The 26,354-nt window shown below is 43.6% G+C and overlaps 1 protein-coding gene across 2 annotated transcripts in view; it reads right to left on the bottom strand.

Annotated features, from left to right (window-relative positions):
• Positions 1–26,354, bottom strand: part of LOC138487898 (NXPE family member 4-like) — a 937,091-nt gene that overhangs the window by 388,041 nt on the left and 522,696 nt on the right. The window lies entirely within an intron of this gene.

Below are 26,354 nucleotides of genomic sequence, written 5' to 3'. Positions count from 1 at the left end.
AGTGTAGATCACTGGTGGTGTGTCCAGATTATACTTAAACAAGACACTATCATATTTGATTGCCTTGTGGATATAAGTCACCTACTAAACTAAGTATCATGGAAACAATCACTTTCACCAAATGTGGAGCAATTGAGAAAGTTATTTGTTGGTAGAGGCTTGACAGTCTCTGGTTTAAAAGCTAAGTTAATTATAAAAATTCTGGATTTCGAAAGAAACAAAGTTGTGCCTATCTTAACTAATGGTCCTGATAGTGGATCTGGGGTAGACGCAGCACCAGTAATGTCATTACTGTCACTCCAGTGACTGATGTTGTAGATGAGGAGGGAGAAAGTGCATCCTCTGAACTTCTGGTTGAGGCCTGCTCTAATGCAGAGGCATTGTTCAATTTGAAGAAAGACACCCTCAGGTTCAAGGAAAAAGAACTTGAGTTTGCCATGGTAAAATTGGAACTGGAGAGGGTTGAGAGCAGAAAGATAGGGATCACCAGCTGGAGCTTGCCAAGATTCAGGCTTCACAGGGTTCTTCCAGAGGATCTGGAGATGGTTCTGGGTCCTCTTCACATCCTAAGTTTCCTAAAGATCTCCTGAGTATGTATTAGGAAAATAATGATATAATTGACTGGCTTGTAAGTTTTGAATATGCTTGTGAGGTACAAGGAGTGAGTGATGCTGACAGAAGTGCATGGTTGATCAGCAGACTGCCCCATTCTAGCTGTGGTGCTATTGTGGACATGTCAAAGGCTGATAGGTTAGACTTTGTAAAACTTAAGCAATCTCTTATCCTCAAGTTTGGGAAGACTACTGCCCAATATTTGAGGAGGTTTAGAGAATATAGAAAGAAAGAATGTATGACCTATGTAAGTTTTGTTGCAGATTCTCTGAAAAACTTGAGTGGCTGGATAGAAGCCTATCAGGTAACCACCTTTGAGGGCATGATTCATTTGGTCATGCTTGAACATATTTTTACCTCTTGTTCCCCAGAGCTTAAGTAGCATTTGGCTGACTCAAAGGAGTTAAATCCGAAGAGGCTAGCCAGTGCTGCTGACTTATGGGTTTCTCATAGAGTGTCCCATAAGGACAAGCCTGCTTCAGGTAAGCAGGAGGAGGGAAAGAAGCAGAAAGAGAAAGGGGGTGTGGATACTGATAAAACTATGTCAAAGAAGGCCCACAAAAAGTTTAATAAGGGAAAGTCATCAGAATCAGGTCAGGGTAGTGGGACTAACCCTCCCAATCAAGTAAATAGCTACTCTAATCCTGCCTATGTGTCAAGTGCCAGTGGGGCTTGTTACACTTGTGGAGCAAGTGACCACAGGAATGGGGACCCCAAATGTAAGGGTAAAACCTTGGGGGTCCACTCTGCTAGTCTGGCCTTCTCTCAGTATGAGGAAAAAGGGACAGCAGGGGTGTTCTTCCCTTTAGACTCCAATCCCTCAGAGGAAGAGTCTGAAGTTTGTCTAGATTCCTTGGAAACTAGCAGTGCTGGAGCCTTGGCTCCCATTCCTGTCCTATTGCATAGTAATAATTCTGTTGAGGATAGTGTTCAGGTAGTAGGTGTAAGTACGTCTATTGTTAGGAACACTGAGCCCAGTCCTACTGAAGTAGCTTCATTCATGGTAAACCCACAGGTTCTTGCCAGAGTTCTTGTGGGGGATACTCAGTTGGTTGGTAGGCCCTCTCTTAGAAATGGTTAGGGCATATGTCAATGTCAGGAGAGTGGTTCCTAGAAGAGTGCTGGGTGAGTTGAGTCTTCAAGACTTAGGTCCTGACAGGCCCTCACCAGACCCTTCAAGCACTATGTCTCAAAATCAGCCTAAGAGAAAGCCTAGGCCTAAGGGGAAACCCATGGCCAGTGGAGTCAGAAAAACAGGCAGAGGAAAGGCGAATATTCCTCCTGCCTTACCTACAACTGATGTTGAGGTAGTTGGAAGTGTCCCCACTCCTAGTTTGGAAGAGGGATCCCCGAAAACCTTGAATCCTATGGGCCTCCTCAGCTGCCTAGTATACAGGCAGAGGAGAGTCCTAGGAGAACAAAAGTGTGGGCCAACAGAAAAGGAAACCATCATGGTTAGGCCTATGGAGAAATGCCTGCTTCCAATTAGAGGATTCTCCTCCAGTGAAGCAAAGAATTCACCAGGAAGGTGGGTTACTGCAAAGTAAGCCCACAGAGCCTACCAGAGCAAACCTTGAGAGGTTGGAGGTTACTCAGGTTGTGAGGCCCTTCCTCCTACAGTTAGTGTGTGACATTCCCCTTGTGAAGCATCCTATTGTGAGGATATCACCTGTGTGGTTTAACACACATTCCTGCTGGCCCATGATGGGGGTCCCAGAGGAAAACCAATGTAGGGGTATCACTCTCTGTCACCAGGTTGAGAGAAGTGAGGCAGGAATTCAATTACTTCAGAGTTCACTTTTAGGAGTAAACTCATTGTTACCAGAAACAAGGCCTAATTTTATTAGCCTTTTACCCTGGAGACCTCAGGCAATACGTTGAAATCAGGGATTACTGAGCATAGTCCCATATGCCCTTATGCCAAACCACAGGGAATGACTGCCAAGTCAGTCATTCACACCATGCTGAATGACAGCTACAGAGGTAGCTCCTCTGCTGTCATCAGAACTGGTCAGACCCAGTGGAGGGATGGTGAAGTGACCTGTCAAGTATCAGTCAGCTGTCATCCACAGGATGGTCTGAGGGAGAGATCTGTCAGATCTCTCAGGAGTTTGATTGGAGCTCTCTGTGAGCCCCAGAGAAGGAGGTGGGACCTTCTCCTGTCAAAACTGTTCTACAAATCCCTGACTACCTGTCAGTGGTCTGGGCCTTGTCTTGTTTCACAGCTTGGCAAGGTAAACTATTCTCAAGGCTTTGGTGAACCTGGACATGTTGCTATACAGTTTCCTGTGAATAGTATGGTGGGTTTTATCTTGAGAGATAAAATTGGAGCCCTGCTTATGGCTATAGAGTGGGAGCCAGATACATCCCTCCCTACCCTGTGTCAAAGCAGCCTTTCAAATGGCTTCAGTGAGGATGGCCTAGTGTCTCCTCACCTGACCCCACATCAGCAAGATGAGCTGGAGAGTTTGCTGAGGCACTGACACCCTTTATAACAGGTTGGTGGGAACCAGACTGCATACTGGGAATAAGTGAACCCACCAAGATTGGGTGTTGTGGTGGTTCAGAACCAAGACAAAGTTCTGACAGTTGGTGTGAGATCCACCCTGTGTTGGAACAAAGAGTGTCTGAGGATTCTAGCTGTCAAGAGTTCAGTTCTGAGGAACTGAAGGGATATACATGTAAAGCCAGTTTTGGATCATGTATGGACACTAGAGTTCTGTGTTCTGTCCCCAAGACAGACGCACACTCTTCACTAAAGGGTAACACTTTAGTGGGTCAGCTCTGTATTGAAAAGTACAGAGGCTGTTATGATCAACATATCCCTGTCAGTCTGTGCTGAGGAGGAGACAGCGGTTTTGGCCTTTTCAGAGCCCTACTTCAGTGTACAGTCTCCTGGATTGGTGGCTGCAACTGACACCTGTCAACTGAGCTTAGCACCTGTTCTGAATGGGAAAATGGATCACAGCAAAACATGTCTGGATGACATGGCAGATTCAACCCCCTCTTGGGAGTAACTGGGTCTGACTCAAGAGATTTGGTGTCAGGACCTTCATCAGGCCAACTTGTTCAGAAAGACAGCCAAGTGTCAAAATGAACAGGAGCCATTGGCCTTCCTCATGCATGAAGTTGGTGTAAGTGGGGACAAGATGCAACCTCTTATCAGTCAAGTACTTAATGTACAGAACTGGGCAACCCCCACTACCCGAGCCCAAGTGAGGACTTTCCTGGGCCTCACTGGGAAATACAGGAGTAAAGTGGCAACCTATAGAAATATAACTGTCCCTCTGACTGCCCTCACTACTCATAGGGGACCTAAATATTTCTTATGAACTCCTGAGTGTGAGAAGGCCTTCACTGGCCTGAAAGAATCCCTAGATCAGGCCCCTGGTCTAAGGGCACCTGATTTAAAGAGACCTTTCATAGTGCAGACAGATACCTATGACACTGGGATAGTTGGAAGACTCTCACAGCTAAATGACAAAGGTGAGGAACACCCTAGTCAGCTACCAGTTTAGGAGTTGAGAACTCAGTTGGCTCCAGGTGGAAAAGAGTTGCTTTTCCATGGTATGGTGCCTTAGGAAGTTGAGGTCCTACCTCTAAGGGACTCACTTCACTGTGTATGCCCCCCCTCAAACCTTGAAGTGGTTGATAGATGTTAAGGGAGAGAATCCAAAGTGGCTCTTGTGGGTTGTGAGTCTTCAGGCCTTGAACTTCCCTATTGGGCATAGGCCAGATCCCAAATGTAGCAATGTTGATGGGCTGTCCAACAGGGTTAACCGACTAGGAACAGAGGACCCATCCAGGAGTGGATTAGTTCCCCCTGTCCCTTAGTCTGGGGGTGTGTGTGTTAGGAAAGATTCTCTTTACTGCACCTTTCCTTCCATCTTTATGGAACCCCCAAACCTTTTGCTTTGATTTTTCAATCTGACCTGTACTTTTTGCAGTACAGTGAAGCTTTTAAGCTTCACTGTACTGGTCTTTGATCACATGTTATGGGGAAACTGATATGTCCTTAAGGCTATTAGTACTAGGAAACAGTGTTTCCCTTAGTCTTGTGACTATGTTGCTACTTGTGGTTACTTTTGTATCACATGCGGTTACTTTTTATCATTGCACACAGCAGCTTACAATGCAGTGCAATGGGGTTAATTTTTGTTTTGCCCTAGACTAACACTCAAAGGATTTGTTGGTTATTCTGAGGTGCTTAAAAGATGGGCTGGTGGCAGCAGTGACTTTTCCCCACTTTTTGGGGAATTTCGTTTTAGCTTAACCGCGTTTACCACGTTTGGCTACTGGCCAAGCATGGCCGTGCCACGAGGTTTTATGTCCATTCTTTATGCATCTTGTTGTTTAGCCTTCTTCCTGCCTCAGAGGCCAGAAAGATCCTTATAAGGACTTCCAGTGCCCGGGTAAGCAGGAGCTTTTGGCGGGCTACTGGAGGGCTTTGTGTGTTTGGAGGCAGGATGTGCGCTTGGTCAGTCTGACCCTAATTGACATCCTGGTTTCTGTGTGTCTGAGTGGTATGCATGAGTGTTACTGCCAGTGATCCTGATTGGACCACTGTGAGGTGTGTGTGTGGGCTAGTTCTGCCATTGGCTAGTGGGAGTTTCAACACCTACCTGGCTTTTAGGATAAGAAGAGGGTCCCTGCATGCAATTCTCAGAGATCCTGGAAGAACCTGAAGGAACCAAGAATCCGTCCAGCTGAGAAGACCCACAAAGAAACCTGTAACCTGTCTGAAGGAGGCCCGGCAACCAATTTCTGCTTCAGTCCTGGTGGTGCCCTGTCTGTCTCTTGATCTCCAGTAGGCCTGCGAAGGTCCTACGACCTCAGGAGTGGAGGGACCATCCATTTCCGAAGCCTACTTGGTGCACAGTACAAAAAACACCTTCGGAAGTGCCCGGGAATCATCCTGTGGCTGACCAGCTTAGTTTTTGGGCTACTGGGCTATCTTCGTTGCTGTTCTGAGTTTCCACCTGAAACTGGGCACACCCTCAGCTGCCACTGCAACAACACCTTCTGCGAAATTTCGGCATCCTAGCACCAAGGGGACCCAAGAAAGACCGGAAAGTCTGACTGCGGCTACTGAGTTCTGCTGCATTGCTCTGCGTGGCATGCATGGTCCGAAACCTGGTTTTCTGACCCGCCTCCAGCCCCAAGAAGGGTGCTGCATCATTTGTTTCTGCATTTCTTCATCAAGAGTCTTTACACCAGCAAAAGATCCTAACCGGAGAATCACTCGAACCTGCAACCCGTGAAAATCGAGGACCGCGGAATTCAGTGGGAAAAGCAAGCCAGGACACCCTTCCTTTGTCCTGGAAAGTCTTGGGAAGATTCGGAGTGAGGGGGATAAGTTATTGAGATTTTAACATACCCCTACACTCCCATTGTAAGTCAATGGACTTATATATCTAAAACCTATTGGCTTTGCCAATACTTGCCTTGGCAAGACTTCTAACTGTTGGGGGGAATTTTAGACACTGTCTATCTTGAACTCTGGCTCTAAGAATCCATCACTGGACCCCAGAGACCCTAACTACATTTTCTCCTGCCTCCTGAGTGCTGTATCTTTGTATCCTGAACAATAGGGCACAAGGCCCCAGCCAATTTAGGATTGGACAATATTAGTTAGGGGTTACCTCTCTGTGGACCTTTTTGTGTGTAATACTCACCTGTTCATTCCCTTGCAGGGGTATTTTGATTTGTATTATGCACTTGAACCTGTGATTGTATATATGTATTTTAGTTTGATGTGATTGGTTGATAAGTTGGTTCAGTTTTCTTATAGTTTATTTGGCCATAATTAATTAACTGTATTTTTATATATCCTGTCTAAGGGTAATTTGTGACTCCCATTGCGTGACCTCATTGTGGATCCTTTACAATCTCACCCCTCTGAAGATCTTAGCCTAGACCGCCTGTCACTGCTACCTTAAACTGGTTTGGCTACAGCTTCCCAGAGTTGCCCCTGTCACAATATAGGTTGGCCTTCTATGCATCTGTCCAACAGGCCAGAGTATAGGAAATCAGTCTTAACAGTAAGTGGGCAGATTATTATGTAGGAGCGGTTTGTGTGTTTCTCTTTACGAATGGAGTGGACCTTTGTCTATTCAAGTGGGTTGTGGTCTGTTTAATGCTGAGAGAGGCTAGTGCATTCAAAAGTACCATAGAAAAATAGCATCACATATCAGTTGATGGTAACGATTTGTGCACCATTCTTTTTACAGTTGACAAAACAAAACAGCATAATCGGTTTAGCTGTTTTATGAAGGAATTAAAAGCAACTATAGACAGGTTCCAAACACAGTGAGGAAAGTCACAAACAAATTAGAGCAGAATGTAAAAGGTTCAGAGAACAAACAAGTCAAATTAAAAAAGGATACATTCAAAAAGGAATTTTTGGTTCAAATTCAGAAACAGTTTTTTGATACAGAGAAAAATTCCATTGATGCATAGAAATTAATGTCCCTCAATGGCAGACTGAATGTGGGCATTGATGTAGCAGTTAAGACAGAAGGGTTTAATTGAAGAAAAGGTTCCATTCTATGGAAACATTCAGTCCTTTCTTAACAGCGTCTAAACAAGTATCCATTTTTACTCGAGTTTGTACAGCATGAGATAACGGTCGCCTCCACGAAATGGATTTCTGGCTGTCTGTAATATGAACCAGAACAGGTCTTGATGGCTATGTTTCAGGGCCTTAAAATGGGCTACCATGGGCTTATCATCGACTTCATTTTTGATGCAGGATTTGTGCTTGCATATGCATTGGCGTATTTCCCGCTTGCATTTCCATACATATATCAAGCCACAGGGGCATTTGATCGCATATACTGACCATTTTGTCTTGCAATTCGTAAAAGTGTTGAAGCTTCATGTTTTTCCATTTAAGTCAATAATTTTCATATCTTTTGTGAGGCAGCAGACGGAACATGTTTCGCATCTGTAATGTCCCTGGACTGGAGCTAGATTCCATAGGGTGGTCTGAGTGATAGCTGGTTGTTTAGGTTCCTCGCAGGAGTGAACTAGGCGATCCTTAAGATTTCTGCTACAATTAAAGGCGAAATGTGGTTTTTGTGTTTTAAAGGTTTCTGTTTGGATGGTGTCTCAGTGGCGTAATATCGTTTTCCTTAATGAATTTCTGAGAGGGGTGAAGGTGGCCACACACATAATTTTGTCAGCAGTTCTTTCTCTGGGAGATGGAGACAGGCAGGAGTGTCTTGGCTCTCTTCCGTGCTCTGCGTATGATATGTCCCGGATATCCTCGTTCTTTCAGGCAACCTGCCAGTTCTTTGCCTTCAATTTCATAGTTGGCTAGGTTCGTGCAGTTGTGTCTCAGCCTTACAAATTGACCATATGTCAGGTTTTCTTTGAGCCCTACAGGGTGGAAGCTGGAGAAAGCCAGAAGCGTGTTTAAGGATGCAGGCTTCCTACATAGGGCAGTGCCTAAAGTGTTGTTATCTGTCTTGTAGATTTTTAAATCCAAAAAGGGTATGCTGGTTTTATCATTGGTTGTGTAATAATCTGTCCGCATACTGATGAGGCTTAGTTAGGCATTTTGTGACAGATCATCTTCTGATCGCTCTGGTAGTATCTCTCTTGCATTTTTGAACTGAAATAGCTGCACCTGGTACACGATAGTCGCGCTACCCAGAAGCAGACACTAATTTTACAGAAACAGCACTATACGTGTCTTCTGTCTGTTGTTAATAAAGTTGAGTCCTACTTTTAAATAGTATCACTTGCCACTGGGCATGCGCGCACTTCGAGCCACTGTTGTTCCCTGTAGGGCTATTCACCGGACTCCTAGTAAGTGCCTTTCAGGCATGATAAACATCCAGTTTTACATATTTTCCAAGCAGTCCTTTCCATAAATATCCACTTACTGCGTTCCAGCTAGTCTGTTGATCCTCATATACAGAGCGATCTTTCAGACTCATAACCCCGTAGATCAACACCGCTAATGGCCTGTTGCTAAGCAACCTGATACATTGTATGCTACAATTACGGCATGCTTGCCCGTAATGCCAGTCTAAGATTTATATTGCCTCTAGTTAGCCACACGGGTGTCTGAGATATTACCATTTGGGTTAATATATCACATACACAACGTTACCAGAAGCACCATTATATGCACTTTGATACCATGAGGCTTGGCTTTTCATTCCATCCAACTAAGTTCCGTAGCCCTAATTTCCGTTGCTTTCATTCCATCATAGGGCTTTGAACTCCACTAAGGCGCCATACCACTGCCACAACTCTGTAGTACGCTCTATTGTCCTTTCGCAGAGTGTCCCTGGTCACTCCCAGCCACTAAGTCTCCCGGGTCAACAGCTCCCCGGACTCCTGCTAAGCAGGTTTCATAACTAACACCACTCATTTCTGCATGTCTCTTATTAACCACTCACTGGGCTCAAGTATGTTCACTCAAAGAGCGATGGTAGAGACACACTCCCCAGTAGCTCAGCTCTGCACCGCTGCCCGTTGATATGTAATTTGACACACTTTATGTAACAATCACGGAATGCCATTTCAAGGCTAAGCCTGCTCTTTAGTCACATACACAGGTTTCCGATTAAATTCCACGATGGGTTGTACAACACGTATACAACGTCATCACTTCGCTGAAGATCCAGCTCGCTAAAATGCACCCTGGCACCAGTAGACCATGCACTTTTGAGTAATTAGATCTTTCCACTCAATGCTCACCAGCACAGTATTGCATGGTGCTTTACTTCATCCTATCAGGTGCCGTAGCCCGACAAATGTGTTGTTTTTGTACTCCACTATAGCACTTCGAACACCATTAAGGTGCCAAATCACTGCCACGACTTTGTACTACGCACAGTCATCTTCTCGAGAATCCCTGGTCCTGCTAAAGCAGGTATGCTAACTTGAAGAATGGTACTTTGCCTATTTTGAGGAGAAGCCCGCCAAAAAAGTGGAACAAAGGGCTTGACTTGGGTTGGAGTCACAGAAGAGAACACAAACGCCATTTTAGAACCGAGTTTTGGCAAAAAATACCAACCAGAGAATTAATAATAAATAAATAAACCGGCGGTATGTTCGAGGCTATCGTAATTGAATAAATAAAGATAGTAGCCTCGAACAATGGGAAAATCCCATAGAGAAATATTCGCGGTTGAATATAAAAAGTAGTATCCACTGCCACCAGCCAAAACGCGATCAGGGAGGACGGAGACGTGCCCCCTCGACTAACAGACCCCGGGGCAATCGAATTGCCCCGGCCAGTACGTCCACAATATGATGGTTTGTACTGGTTCTGTTCAGAATTCAAGACTAGTAAAGTCAATGGTGACTTTACATGCCTTGGGAGACAGTAGTCAGTCCCAGGGTATGGAGTCTATACTGGGGGGTCACTATGACACCCCTGTGTTACTGCACTGAGGGTGCTAAGTAACACACATCACAAAAACACATGCAGCCCTATGGAGTAAAAGACCCCATAGCCCATTAAACACATCTAGAGTCAAAGGAACACACTCAAATCATGTCCAAGAGTGAGGGTAAAAGAGTCTCACTCTTGGCAGGAGAAAATAATAAACCCCAAAAATCCAGCAAAGCTGCTGGGGGACTCACTAGGTTAGGAAATTCAGCCTAAACAGAGAATTCTTCCTAACACTTACATAATTGTTTACTTTTGATTCTGTGTGAGACTAATGGTCTAGTCCTTTTTTTACTTTTAATATGAAATTTCATTATGAATACATTTAGTTTTATCTGTACAATTTCCTTTGTTCAGTCATGTGATGTAGAAGTTAGTTTACTTATCCTTCTGTAGTTTGGTTGTACCTCCTGTGTGTTAGAAAGGGGTAGCCATTGACTCTGTACCTTGATTTCCTGTCACTATCAAAGGCAGCCTGGAAATCTATATATACCACATACAGTACAGGGATTCCTCTGCAAATAGCTTTTGTAGTTAGTTTATCTATTAATCTAACGTAGTGAAAAGTAGAGGAGCCAGGCCTAAATCCGATTCGAAAATCATCTAAAACATGATTTCTATCAGCCCAGCTCTGAAACTCTTTTAAGACAAAAGATGCAAAGATGTTTCCACTCAAATCTACCATAGTCAGCAGTCTATAACTTGCCTGCAGCATACGCAGGCCATTTTTCTATACCAGTATTAAAATAGCTTGTCGCCATGTAACAGGTATAATACGACTTACGCAGATGTGACTATTTAAAGTCCCTTTATTTGAAGAACAACTGATGACACTCTTGTGTGATTTTGTTACAAAGTCCACATTTGCAGTTCTACTTGGAGTTTTCAATCTGTGGGCACTTGATAACATTGACCAGGAGGCCACTTCTCTGCCTCCTTATTAATGAATGGCCAAGTTGGGGCCATCTGTAAAGCAGGATTCTTCCAGCTATGTGTTCTTCGTAAGGTTCTCCCGTTTCTTCCTGCAGACTGAGGCCCTTAGTGACAGCTTCTCTGGTCCTCAGTCAGCTGGATTTTTGTAATTCCCTTTTGTTAGCTCTGCCTCTGTACCTCCTTCATCGACTGCAACTTCTCCAGAACTATGCTGTACACAGATGTACTGGTACCCCTTATGGTGCACACATTTCCCCTGTCCTGCGATCATTGCCTTGCCTCCCGGTTCTTCAACAGGTCCAATTAAAATCACTTGTGTTAGTTCATTGGGCGTTTCATGGTCTGGGGGTGGAATATCTCCAGGACAAATGTTGCCCCTATGTGCCCTCTCGAGAACTACGTTCTAAGGGCTCCTGTCTTTTTGTGATCCCTCGCTACCAGTTTGAGCGTTTGGGGAGCCGTTCCTTTTCTGTGGCGGCTGCCAAATTGTGGAATTCTCTGCCGGACTCACTTAGGGCTACAGGAAATCTTCTCGCTTTTCGTCGACTGTTAAAAAATGTATTTGTTCTAATATCTTCACTCTCTTTGTTAGTTGGTCTTTAAATCCCTCCGGTTCACATTAGCGCACAGATGCTTCGGCGAGCGTGCCCTTTACAAAAAAAAATTAAATAACATAACTTCTCTTCTATTAGCCTTATCAGTCCTGGGCATTGCCCAGCAGATAAAATGTCCTACACATAAGGAGGGGCATGTACCTGATTGGGTGCTACCTCATAATCTATCTATTGCAACAAAACTATTGTGCCATGTCCATGGTCTGATCATTTTGTGATCTCTTTCAATCTCCCCTGTCCAGGGAAATGGAAAAAGCTAATTCATTTGATTCATTAATTCATAGATTTGAATCACAAGTTAGACATTTGCGCAGGGTTTCCCAGAGGCTTTTGCTGATTTAGTTCTCCCTGCACTTTCCACGTCACTACATCTTACTGGTATTTCAGGTTTAGTTGAACAGTTTGTAAACATTGTTAATGTAGCTATTAACATTTTAGCATCTTTATGTGTAAAAAAGGTCAAGTCTGAGACGTTTTGGAAGACATCGTTCCCTGGGGACATTATAAAAGATAGGAGATTGAAAAGGTTAGCAGAACGTGAGTGGAGGAGGAACCCCTGTGGGAATCGTCCTCTCTTCTTACCAGCTTGCCACTAATAAATACAAACAAGCCATTTCTATGGCTAAAAGAAGCATCTTTGATAGTCTGATAAATAACGCAAAGTCTAGCCAGAAAGAACTATGTGTTATTTTAAGAGAATTAGAAGGTAAGAAGATAGTGTGTGTTGGGATACCTAAGACTAATGATTGGTGTACTGAGATCCAAAGGGTTACTCCACAAAAAAATCCACCAAGTGGTTACCTTGTAAGTGTAGTCATCTCAGTTGACCGTCATTCTAATAATAACTGCCTGATGGTTCCCATGAATGGGCCTTCAGAGTTCCATTTTGAGCAGATCAATGATGCCGGCATCATTAGAATGGTGACAGGGTTGAAACCATCCACCTGTCCAAGTAATATAAGCCCTGCCAGTGTAATTAAAGATTCCATAGATTACATTGCAACTCCACTCACTAGAATTGCGAACTCCACTTTTGCGGCAGCCACAATCCCGATGTCACTCAACGAGGTCTGAATATCACCTATCATGAAAAAGAATCTATTGACCCAGTGGAGCTGGGCAATTACTGCCTCATCACTAAGGTCCCATTCTTACTGAAAATTCTTGATAGGGTGGATTATCTACAGTTTCAAGAGCACATAGAGAGATATGAACTATTGAGTGCCATGGAACAGAGACTGCCATGATGGATCGATAAAACGAATGTTGCTAAATTTGCTGATCATGGTCAAGTCACATTGCTTATGTTGTTTGATCTTTCAATCTCAAACCACAAACTCGTGCGTGAAAGATTAAGAAGATATGTAAATTGTTCTGAGGCAGTAATTGCTTGGAAGGCAGCATTCTTGGGTCCATGCCAATCTAGAGTGGCTATTGGTAAGTTCCATTCACCTCCTGAACTGTTGACTTGTGGTGTACCCCAAGGAGTGTGTCTTCCTCCTATCGTGTTTAATGTTTATATGCGTCCACTCTTTGATCTCCTGGATGACATCGGCATTGGTTATACCAATTATGCTGATGACACCCAGGTGTTCTTGGCACTTACAGGAGAATAAACGGCAACATAGTCAGGATTAACCAAGTTTATAGGATGATTCAGGTTTGGATGGCCTCTAATTCACAGGCCATTAATGATAGAAAATGGAACGTATGTTGGTGGGCTCCTCACAGCGTAATAAGAGGCTTGACGCAGAATATACATAGTTTACAATTGCTAACAGTAGGATTCAGATCAGCCATTGTGTTAAGACCCTGGGGATCCATCTGGATTCAAGCCTCTCCATGAAGCAACATGTCCTATATACCAAGGCTGCCTGTGCTTACACAAATAAGTTGATTAGGCAGATCAAGACTTATCTGTCTACGGCAAACATTTCCATGATAGCCATGGCTTTGATAAACTCCAGGATCGACTATTGTAATAGACTTCTGGTGGGCACATCTAAGGGTAACATTAAGACTCTGCAAGTGGCTGAAAATGGGGCAGTAATAGCTGTAAGTGGGCTTGCAAGAGCAAAACATGTTATGCAGGCAAGGAGATCACTGCATTGGCTACCGGTTCACCATTGAATCTCTCATGAGATCTTATCTCTTACCCATAAATGTATGGCAAACCAAGTTCCTGCCTATTTGACATAGTGGATTCAGAAGTTCCCTGTCCTAGTTTCGAAACTGCATCCATTACTTACTCTATCAATGGAGAGAGACCATGCTGCTGTAACTTTGCCCCTACAGAAATTTCCACTTTGCTCAGAATTAAAATTTGTTAAAATATAATGCTGCTAATCTTTAACATCCTTAGCAGTACCTAACAGCTGCCTTATAGACCTGGCAATGCTGTTTTTCGAAGCAGCAAACATCCGCTGCCACTGTGCATTTTTCACAGAATTATTCCAACTTTTTCCCAGTTATGGTAATTATTCTTTATCTTCTTAATAAACTTAAGTGTACTTATAAGAGACAGTCTCTTCTTCTTTATCTCTCTACTATAATTATGCATACTGTGCTTAGTATCTCTTATTTCCTTATCATAATGTTTAGTTCTAGCTTTGGTATCAGAGACATTATAATAATCTACAGAAAGTCAAAGATTTAAACCAATCTTCTATTTTATTTGCTGATTTCCTAATGAGAAGTTCTTTTAAATCAAATGTGTCCTGTATGACTAATTTGTGCATCCTTTATAAGTTCTCACTGGTACAAGTTAACATGTTGCCAGAGTGATTAATATCGACATCAGCAATGATTGGAGCAGAACATCCTAGGTGATCCAATTGGAGTTTAGGGGAACTACTGCATGGTCACTATAATCATTAGAATGTATATCCATACTGCTAACGTACGGCAGAAGATTGTAGCTACAAAGAACAATAGTCAATGGTAGCCTTTGCTGCCGGTATAATTACCAGGGCATTCACCTTTGGTTTGTCCGTTTAGCATTGTAAGTTCCCATTCACTTAGGAGCTACAGCCAGCGTCTTCCTTGACCGTTTGATGCTTTCTGTACCATATCACTCTTGACATACACATGTCCATTAGCCAGGGAAATTTGCTTATCTTTACACCTAGCATTGAGGTCACCCCCAGTATAATCCTTTCACTTCTATGGGCACTGTGCCAATTTGAAAGAATAGCACTGATAGAGTCAACAATCTCTTCCTTATACACTGCACCAGGAGGGTCTTACACATTGAACACTAACACTCAAAGGGATGATTTTCCCTAACTTAGCTGCACTTCCACAGCTAGTACATTACCAACACCTTCAAGAGTTTTAATTCGAGTACCTTTTAACTTATTTTTTACTTCTATTGTAAGGCTGCCATGGGGTCGTCCAAGTTGGCATTTCCTTACAAACTCCTGGAACACACAATAGCCGTCCACATAAAAAGGTAATGTTAACAACCATGCTTGTATTCAGCATATTTCACTGCACAATATGATTTCCAATTATCCCTTTTTACATATAAAATGTTAATGGCCTCAAGTGATACGAGAGATAAACTTAACATGTCAACGACTCAGAGAGGGTCTTGCAAGCAAGGAGCTCACGAGCCAGTACCAGCCTCCATCATTATGATTTTTACCACCATCTCTTGGTGTCATTACCTTATTACAAACAGTGACCATCTTTAAACTGGGCACACATTGACAAATACAAGAAGAAAGTTTCTCAGAAATGAGTGTAGTGTATCCAAGTCATATACCAATTTCATAAGGTTGCCCTTGAGTGAATGCATCAAGCAGACTGTACCAATCACAAACAGTGTATCATTGATGATTTCCCATCACAGAGGTTCAACAATTTCAAAATCACTTGAATTCAACACTCCAAAAGATGCTATTTGCTGTATTAACTGTAGAAAATCAGACCTATTCACTCTATTGTTACTGTTACTCATTATTGTAAAGATCTTTGGGTCTAAATTCATAACTGTGCTCTCTTCAGTGTCCGCTATTCTTTCTTTCATTACTCTGTGATACTTCACTGTTAATGGACATTCAGAGTGCATATTTTTCACTTCCATTAGGCAAGAATTACTTTCCATTTCAGTAACGGAATGGTCATCGAGGCTTATTTCCTCTTTTTCTGGGACAACTTTATCCTTGAGTAACCAACTGATGAGCGTACCTGTAAATTTCACAAACCTCTTTTTACACCGATTTGCCTTCTTTTTCAACTTTTTCCTTGTGTTTTTGGAAGGTGACGAGTGTAGAGCTTAAAGGGTCATCAGTCTCTGAAGTGCAGTCCCATGTATTTATAGTGCCTCAAGGCACAATTAGCACTCGCTGAGCACTAAACCACCAGGGAACAAAATGATCACCAGCAGAGGGAATTTGCCACCTCTCAGCCTCCCAGCAGACAGCACATAAGAGCATTTGACGTGCATGCTAACACACAGTCCCAAGTTTTTATAGAGGCTTGTGAAGGCATTGTGAAGTAAGACACATACAAGAAATTCAATTTTTCTAAAATAAAGGATTTTATTTCTTAGTTGTCAGAGTAAGGCCTAATATTTTCCTATGCTAAGGTGGGATTTCCCTACCTAAAGAAACTAAGGATAGTCTGTGTCATTAAGTCAAACTCAAAAGTCTGTCTGTGTCCAAAATCTATACTTGCCATCACAGTGTGCAGTCAAAATATCGAAAATAAAAGGTCGAAAGACAAAAATGTTGAAAAATAAATGTCGAAAAAAAAAGTCAAATTCCTCTTTTTTTTATTATATATTTATTTTGGGGTCCGGGAATAAAAAAAATGGGTAAAAAAAAAAAAAGGGGGTTGGGGGAGCCCCCCCCCATTTCGAAAGAAAAGTCATAAAAAAATGTGACTTTTTTTTTCAACCTTTTTTTTCGACCATTTGACTTTCGACCTTTTTGTTTTCGATTATATCACTATAAACCCTCACAACTAAAGATAAACAATGTGTAGGGATTTCAGCACCCAAGTGTTCAACAGAATGTTCCAAGCTTCTTCCAGCTCTTTGATTTGTGTTTCAACCCCTTCCCCAAGTTCAAAACCGTTCCACACAAAAGACCTTTGGGATCCCTTCCTCAAGTTCAGCACAGTTCCAAAAAGGTCTCAGTGTTTTCTTCCCCAAAAAGGTAGCTCTTTAGCTTCCAAACCACAGTCAGTTCTCTTGACTTTGAATAACTGATTTATTTAATTGTTCATTTACAACACGTTTAATACCAGCGAGTGGTTTCTAAGCGCAGGATTGGGATTTGAACCGTGTTGCAATGTGTTTCCTTGCTTCCAAGTCGAACACGTTGACCCTGGGCAATCCTTCCTCCCCAATATTCCAAACCAACTTTGCAACCTTTCAGGCTTTTCAACAGTTCATTTATCTTGAATCACTTTAATACTTGATATGCAGAACAGCTTCAGTATCTTAACATTCCTTGGTTCACTCCAAGTAGGGGTTACTCTGTCTAGGCGCAGTTGTCGGACCGCACGGTTCACCCACTTCAGGTCATGCAACCGATAACCCTTGGCACTTTGTTACATTCACTTGTTCTCATTGGATTTCCTGGCTAACGCAGGTTCTTTCTTAAACCTGAGTCTATTGTCCAATTGCAGTTCCTTTTCTCCTTGACAGCTTCCTGCTTCTGCCAAAACGTAACTTTCACGCCATTCACTTTGTGGGATGTTTTCCTTGTCACCACCTTGTGTTCACACTTCACAACAGTGTTTATCATTTGGTTTTTGCTTGCTTCCTAAGCCCTTGTTACAGGCTTTCATTTGGTTCACACTTTCACATTGTCCATCAATGCTAGTTGCTTGCTTTCATTGTATTTGAAATTTCACATTACTTTCATTTCACTTGTGCAATACTTTCATTTACTTTGTATATCTTGTCTTTAGTTTGGTATTTAATAATAAATTGAACACTTTGCAGCTCGTTCGGCATTGACAAATATTTCCTTTGGGCTCTCGCCCCTTTTATCATAAGGTTTTAGCTGATCGCCATCTCTTTGTGTCCAAATCCAGCAACTGGAGCGCCCCTCTGTGACTGTTCACTCTCACTTACCGGTCTCCGGCAGCTCCACCAGCTGCTTTCAGTTTTCTCCTCTGCAATATCTCGCTCCTCCTCACTCACTGGGAGCTCTGAGCAGCATTTGTCTCTTCAAACCTTCCTGCTGCTTTTGGCAGCTCCCTGGAGTCTTCGGTGTCCTCCAGTTACAGTGGGGAACACACAGCACTGGGTTCTGCAGAGCTCCCGACTTTCTTTCAGCCCATTCAGGAAGTGGCATCCCGCTTGCTCTCCTTCAGCGCACGGTGACCTTTTCACCAGCCCCTCTCCAGCCTGCTCTGTACCAGATACCTGCATCCTTTCCCCAAGCAGGTTTTTTCCTCCAGGCGAGTCTCTCTCTTAGCCTCTAACATGTTTCTCCTTATATACACCTGTATCCCTTCAACTGGCTGCAGGTGTAAATGTTTTGCCTGACCCCAATTAGTGGGACATGCCTGATCATGGTAACAGTGTTTCACAGTCTTCTTCTTCTTCTCAGTACCAGAGTGGTGTGCACAAATAGACGTGTGCATTACTCCTAATTGCCTCTTCTTCGCCCCAGTCTTAAAGCCATATGAATGTGGGACAGTGTATGTGTGTGTGTAAAAAAGTGTAGACTGATAAGAAACTGCAAAGGTTGGGGGAGTGCAGGATGAATTCTGACAAGGGAAAGGGGGATACCATACCTCATCTGAAGACATCCTCTCCCCACTTCCCAAGGACCCTCCACCCAGGTGATCCTCCCTCGCATATCCACCCCCAGGGTCAGGATCCAAAAGCGATGGCATTTCCCTGGCCACCTGAGAAGAGGATCCAAGGGGAGTAGATGGGAGAATCCTCTTGAGCTCATCACATCCTCCAGGCATAATTAGCGATCGCTGAGCACTAGACCACCAGGAAAAGGATCTCCAGCAAAGGGAATCCGCCACCTCTCAGCCTAACAGCAGACAGAATTTACGAGCACTTGGTGTATACACTGAGGCACAGTCGCTAGTTTGTATATTATTATTATTATTATTATTATTATTGTTATTATTATAACCTCCAAGCACAATTAGCGCTTGCCGAGCAATTGGCCACCAGAGAAAATAGTTGAACAAAATGATCTCCAGCAAAGGCAATCCACCGCCTCTCAGCCTCCCAGCACACAACACTTACAAGCACTTGCCGTGCACGCTGACGTGCAGTCCAAAGTTTTTATATTGCCTCCAGGCACAATTAGCGCTCGCTGAGCACCAGACCACCAGGGAAAATAATTGAACAAAATGATCTCCAGCAAAGGGAATCCGCAGCCTCTGAGCCTTCCAGCAGACAGCACTTACGGGCAGTTGATGCGAGTGCTGACGCACAGTCCCAAATCTGTATCGTGGTCAAAACGAGGCATGGTGTTTTACTCTACAAAGAAATTGCTGTCATGCATTTCCCTGTAATCAATGCTTATTTCACAATACAACTGAACGGCTCAGATACAAAATACCACATAATGAACCGAAGACATAAAGACAGCCAATCTTTGTTTATTTTATATGGTGTGGAACAAAAACAGTGGAAAACCTTGAAATAATATATGTAGGCAAACATTTAACATCAGTTTTATAAAATGTTAAAAGGAAATAATAGAATTAGAAAATAACTTTTTGAAGTTGTGCAAACTTAGACTCATCAATAATGTACCATGATAGTTCTAGAGGTAAAGATTCAATACCTTGTTCAGAGTAAGGTGTATTTTAAAAATATGGTGGCATTTCTGAAGATCTGCCCTGATGAAGGATGTATTAATGAAATACCTCTGCCAATGATAAACTAAAAAGTTATCTTGTTTAAAAAGATGTTATTCAACCATTCCTTCCTTCATTCGCACATACGAGTGGGTCATCCCAGCAATCTACATCTGCCATGCTAGATTACATTATGACCCTTTTATGAATTGCATGGATACAGTAGTGAAAGGGGCCATTAACGATGCTTACCTTTTCACCCCCTTTGTATGCCCCATTGTACAAACTTTGCTCACTATTGAAGGGAAGCACTTGTGTTTACGTTGTGTTCACTGAAAAAAGGTTACACATATTATTGGGGCCATGTCAAGTCCTGTTTCATTCTGGTACTTATAGTTCTGCATTTTTAATATGAAAGAATACAAGTAGTGTTCCAAAAGGCTGAAATGTACGGCGCTTCGAAACCAGAACTTTTGTGAAACAAGTGTGTGAATGACATATCATGTCAGAAAGAAAATGCTGCATTCCTTGCTTTACTCGATTTAGGATGTTCCCACTGGGTGCATGCAGAAGAGAAAAAGAGTTATTTCTACCAGCTAAGCAGTGTTTTTTATATTGCACTTCATGCTGGAGTACTGCCTCTAACCACGAAGTATCGAACCCTGCTGCTCAGCATTGTTTTACAGCTAAGTCAAGTGCATTGTGCCAGAGCTATCCAACAAGCCATGTTACTCTCGAATAACAAGGTAAGCCTATATTTAGATCTTCAGCGTGCTGCATGCATTTGCTCAAATTACAGGAGGATTAACTGTTAGGCCCCGAGTCATGGGATTTTTTGCCCGGTTCCTAGTGACTTTGCAATACTGAAAAGTGACTTTGCACTGCCGACAGTAGTCCTGATCTTCATGGAACTGTACAAATTATTTTTGCAGTGCATAGTTCATTTTGTACAGCAAAAATGACTTTGCACTGACTTTGCACTGCAAAAATGCACTTTGCACAGTTGCATGAATCAGGGATTGTGTTGGCAGTGCAAAGTCACTTTTCAGCAGTGCAGTCCCTTTGAACCGTGCAAAAAAGAATTGCATGAATCGGGCTCTTAGTTTCATCCTTGCGCTATCAATACAAATAAGGGCCATTCGGCAGGTTAACCATAACTTTTGCTTACAGAGCATTGCACAAACATTCAAGTTAGTATTGCTTTTGCTGCTCCTGACACGATAGATCAGGGAGTTATGGGTTCGCTAACACTTCTGGGCTCAGCCTGGAAGATGTGGGTTTGAATACCAACGGCTCGACATTTCATGTCCCGAAAAGTTATAATGTGTGCACCATTAAACTTGGTAATAACTCCTACTTTTACAGCGAAAGTGGGAGGATCCAGCATAAACCACTGTATGAAAATATAATATGGACACCCCTGGCAGATGTGTCAACCAAACCGGTTACTTTAAACCCCTGCTAAATGTCCCAATCCACGCCCAGGTGGTTCCAGAGCAATCCACGCAGTGGATGACCCACGGGACATCTTCCCTACCACTCCTACACCCCACCTTCTGCTCTCCAGCGCACCCTTCCCCATCAGCCAGCCCCCCACTTCCTGAATCAAAGTTGCAGCACCAGCACATGGTGCCTCACCTTATCTCCACCCATTGTTGCAATGGAAATGGAAAAGGGCTCTGCAAAGCAGTAGGCCGAAGTTAACGCCATTTTTTTCCGGGCGTTACCATGCAGCAACAACTACGGGTGCTTACTGCTTTATTCATATGTTTGAACAGATAAAGGTAAAGGTATGGAAATTCCAGAAAAACGTAGGATCTCAATACGAGTTGGGGGAATGTTAGATTGGAATTACTGCATGCATGTATTAACATTAGCAAAAAACAAAAAACAAAAACCGCCAAGGCTATCATGTCACACTCCCTATCTCTTGTTATTCAAACCAGTATCATAGAATTCTATGTCAAGACCGGAGGCTCGGATTATGCTTTCTCCACAACTTTACTGTTCAGCAGCAAAGAAAAAACAAATATGAATAACAACACAAAACTAATAAAAACTACAATAACCATGAAGTTTTAGAGTTTTGTAGTCCATCTCCATTGGTCTTCAAACTGACCATGTGGTTCAAATAACCAATCAAAAACCAAGTCCTCAAATAAAACCTCTTGTCCTCTTTCTATTCCTCCTCTTTCTTTGCTGCTTGGCAGCGAGTTAAGTACTTTTTTCTTTATTAGGTGTGAATGTGTTGTGTGGATTGTATTTACAATATAATACTGTTTGTTTTGGCATGCGCGTGCCTTGTCAGGCAGAGCATATCCGCTACAGCGTAGCCGGTTCTCGGGAGTTGCAGCCGTGACGGGGCTGGTGCACCGGTGGCCGCAGCTTCACAGATCCTGCCAAAGAGGGCACTCCGGCACGGAAGAGAGAGCGCGACGGGACCGCATAGTTCCGGCGCTCTCTTCTTCGTTTCCGAATTTGAATGTTCACGAGTGATACGCGAATTGACAGTGTTTATTCAGCAAGGATCTTTTGCTTATTTCGATTCCAAAACAACACGCTTCGTTCGACCGAACGTAGCGTCCTGTTTCAGGAGTCCAAAAGCGCCCCTGCAGGCCACCAGAAGATACCGCATTATACGCGCACAGTCCCAGGTAAAACCTGTGATTTGATATTATTATATCTTTATATATATCCAGAACCAGGGAAGATATTTCATCCATTTTACAGATTTGGATCTATGTACTGAGAGATTTGAAGAGACAGATCCCTGGTATATATATTTATACATACCATAAAGAGACTTGCATTCCCCAGGGTCTGAGAATCATGAGTTCCTCCAGTAATGAGGGGAAGGCTAGTGTTAGCCAAAAGAGGAGCCACTCAGACATGACTGTTGTTTTCCACAAAGCCCTGGGGGCTTCCCTGGGACATGATCCTCAGCAAAGAGTGCTGATGGAGGATTGGCTCCGATTCTCTCAGAGCCTGGAGGAGATCAAGGGCCTTAAGGCATGGATGAAATCTAAAGAGGGCAGTAAATCAGCCCGTAGGGTGCAAGAAGCCCACACACCCCGGGCACTCCACCGAAAAAGAAAGGTGGTAAAAGGAAGAGAAATGGTAAAGCGGTGCCTGGCAGGGGACGAGATTCATCTTCTAATACCTCAGATGAGGGTGAGAATGAGTGGGAGGAGGAGTATCCTGAAGAGGAGGAAGTCTTATCGACATCCTCATCAGGGGAAGAAAGCCACGAGGCGTCAAAGGAAAGGAAGAAGGAGGAGGCTGAAGAGGATGGTGCTGATGATGAGGATTTCGATCCGGAGGCACTGATCCATCCCAGATCATCAGAATGGGAACCACCCAAAAGAATTGCAGCATATTTGAAGAAACACCTGAGGGCGCCGATAGCCAAAGAGGCTAGAAGCAAGATGAGGGCAGAATGCCCCAGGCCTCTCCTCCCTGAAGGTGCGGCCGATACACCTGTTATAGATGAAAAAATTATAACTTTCATGAGCAAGTTTACAAAAGATGTGAGGAAGGGTCTTGATAGATCCTGGCGATCATGCCAGGATAAGATGCTTGACATGACCGGACCCCTCACAAAGATTCTCCAGATGGGAGAAGAAGCAAAAGTAAAAGGGCAGCCGATAGACCCAGCAATTCTTAAAGGATGGGCCCAAAGGGCAATATGCATGTTGGGGAATGTTAATCATGCGATAACCACTGAAAGGAGGAGATCTTTGTTAGTGAAGATCGACCCTAAATTAAGTGAATTAGCCTCCTCAGAATCAGCCACATCGGCGAAGGGAAAATTATTTGGAGACTCTTTTATTAAGGAGCTCACCAAATTTGTAAATTCATACGCAGCCTTGGATAAGGATCAAGCCTCTCTTAAGAGAATTTTCGGGAGGCAGATTTTTGGACGGGCCAGCAGAGGCAGGGGTCACTCGGCTTGCCGGTTCCGATTCAATCGATCCTTTCAAGACAGAGCAAGTTGGCGCGAACAGGAAGAGCACAGACAAACGCCTTTCTTCCCATTGAGGAGTAGGGGAAGAGGCAGAATCTGGCGAGGGGAGCACCAACAGAATAACCCAGGTAAGAATAGCATACCCGCATTCAAATACCCCAGAGGTAGGGGGGAGAACTGCTCAATTTTTACAAAACTGGTCGAACATATCGAGGGATCCCTGGGTACTTCAGACCGCTCAAGGTTTTTATATAGATTTTATGGAAACACCATATCAGAGAGAACCGCCAAAATGTTTAGAAATGAACAGGGAAGACAAGGCCTTACTGGAAAGAGAATTACGGGGTTTGGAAAACAAAAAAGAGCTATACGACCCGCTGCAGGTCAGGTAGGAGGTTACATAAGCAATATGTTCATAGTAAAAGGAAGACACAAGACGAGACCAATCATAAATCTGAGAGGCCTAAACAGTTACGTACTGTACAGACACTTCAAGATGGAAGGGATACATCTGTTAAGGGATACCCTTATTCAGGGAGATTGGTTAGCCAGAATAGATTTGAAAGATGCATACCTGACTATTCCCATAGCAGAGGAACACTGCAGATTTCTGAGATTCGGCTGGGGAAGAACGATATGGGAATTTCAATGTCTGCCTTTCGGCCTGGCATCAGCTCCTTGGTGTTTCACCAAACTGATGAAACCTGTTGTATCTCATCTCAGAGCTCAAGGGTTAAGGCTGATAATTTATCTAGACGACATATGTCTGATGTGTCAAGAGAAGGAAACGTTAATAGAACAGTTTCAGATAACAATAGAGGTGTTAGAGAGCCTGTGGTTCCTGGTAAATTGGGAGAAGTCCGGTATAGTACCTGTTCAGTCAATAGAGTTTCTGGGTTTCATAGTGGATTTGGTACAGGGAACTCTCAGTTTACCCATTCACAAGGTGAATGATATCAAGAAACAGTTGAAACATACTCTAGCGAAGGGAGAACTGTCGTTGAGGGATATCGCAAGATTGGTGGGCGGCCTAGCAGCATCAATTCAAGCGATATTTCCAGGGCCTCTGCATCACAGGGCACTCCAGAGGCTGAGGATCTCTCACCTCAGGAGGGGCATTTCATACAAATCAAAAGTGAATATTTCTCAGGAGGTGAGAGAGGAGTTAGAATGGTGGCTCATTCATATGGATGCATGGAACGGGAGAGCCATATTTGGTTCATCCCCGGACCTTATTATCGAATCCGACGCCAGCAGATGGGGCTGGGGAGCCCGATGCGGGAACCTGTCGACAGGGGGCAGGTGGTCGGACCAGGAGACAAAGCTCCACATCAATTACCTGGAGTTGTTAGCGGGGTCCTTTGCAGTGAGATGCTGGACCCAGGAGAAAGCACAATGTTACATTCTGTTGAAGATGGACAATGTCTCCGCAGTCAGATACATCAACAAACTGGGGGGGGCGAGATCCAGATTATTGGTAGGACTGGCAAAAGATTTCTGGGATCTCTGTCTGGAGAGAAGAGTCTCAGTGATGGCGGAATATCTGCCGGGCCAGATGAACGAAGTGGCCGATTGGAACTCAAGATACCTCAGAGATACCAGCGATTGGAAGCTGGACGAGGTGGTGTTCCAGGAAATTATGACACGATGTGGTCCTTGTCAGATCGATCTATTTGCATCGAGACTAAACAAACAACTTCCTCGGTTCTTCAGCTGGAGACCGGACCCGGAAGCAGAGGCGACCAATGCCTTCCTACAATCATGGGAACACCACACGAATTAGGCATTTCCTCCTTTCTCCATGATAGCGCGGACGGTAGCGCAGGTGAGACGCCAAAAAGCATCCATAATTCTGATTACGCCGGATTGGAAGGGGCAGGCGTGGTTTCCCAGTCTACTGGAACTGACGCATCACAACCCAGTAGTTCTACCCAACACAGAATTTATCATTCGAGATCCCAGAGTTTACAGCCATCTGCTAGTGAGGTCAGGAGGACTCAGGCTAATAGCGTGGGCGACTTCAGGAGATCTTGGGCTAGGCCAGGACTATCGAATGAGGCTGAGAACATCATTAACGAATCCTGGGCCCCAGGGACTCACAAGGCTTATAGATCAGCATGGGATAGATGGAATAGCTGGTGTTTGGAAAGGAATATTCATCCCGATAGAGCGGATGTAGTTCATGTGGCCAATTTTTTAGAGTCGAGGGTTTAGCGATTGGTGAACATCCTTTGATCTGTAGATTGTTAAGGGGAGTAAGGATGTTAAAACCCCCTAGTGTTAAGTATAATCAGTTGTGGGATGTAGATAAAGTCTTGAAACTATTTTTATCTTGGCCGGATAATCAAGAGTTGTCACGGAAAGCGATTTCAGGCAAGTTATCCATGTGTTTATGTCTTTTAGCATTCAAAAGATCCTCTGAAGGTAGAGCACTGGAGGTTAACAGGAAGAGTATATCTCCGAACGGAGTGACTTTCCTTATAACAAAGAGGACCAAAACAGGTTTGAGATCTATTTCCTATGAGTCTTTCCCAACTCAACCAAACTTGTGTCCAGTCAGATGCATAGCGGCATATGAGGAGATGACGAGGGAGGTTAGGCCCTCGGGAGTGTCACAATTGTTGATAGCGATTTGTAGGCCTTATAAAGCAGTTGCACCGGCAACTATAGCTAGATGGCTTAGATGGGTGATGGTACAAGCGGGCATAGATGTTGAGAGATATGGCGCCCACTCCTCTAGAGGAGCGATGGCTACTAAGGTATATAATACAGGAGCCAGAGTAGAGGATATTATGAGGGCTTCAGATTGGTCGAATGAATTGACTTTTAAAACTTTCTATTTTAAACCCATGGAAAGTGCGACATTGTTAGTGGTAAGTTTTGAACAAGCATAATCCGAGCCTCCGGTCTTGACATAGAATTCAGATTTTCAACACATTCGTTACTGAAAGTCATAATTCTATTAAAGACACGGAGGTGAAGGATTATCCCACCCTATCAATCGTATGAATGTAAAGTTGATATTTTTATCATG

Source organism: Ambystoma mexicanum, chromosome 9, assembly GCF_040938575.1.
Source record: "Ambystoma mexicanum isolate Mex_15411 chromosome 9, UKY_AmexF1_1, whole genome shotgun sequence".
Taxonomy (NCBI): Eukaryota; Metazoa; Chordata; class Amphibia; order Caudata; family Ambystomatidae; genus Ambystoma; species Ambystoma mexicanum.
This window is presented reverse-complemented; position numbering and strand designations above follow the sequence as displayed.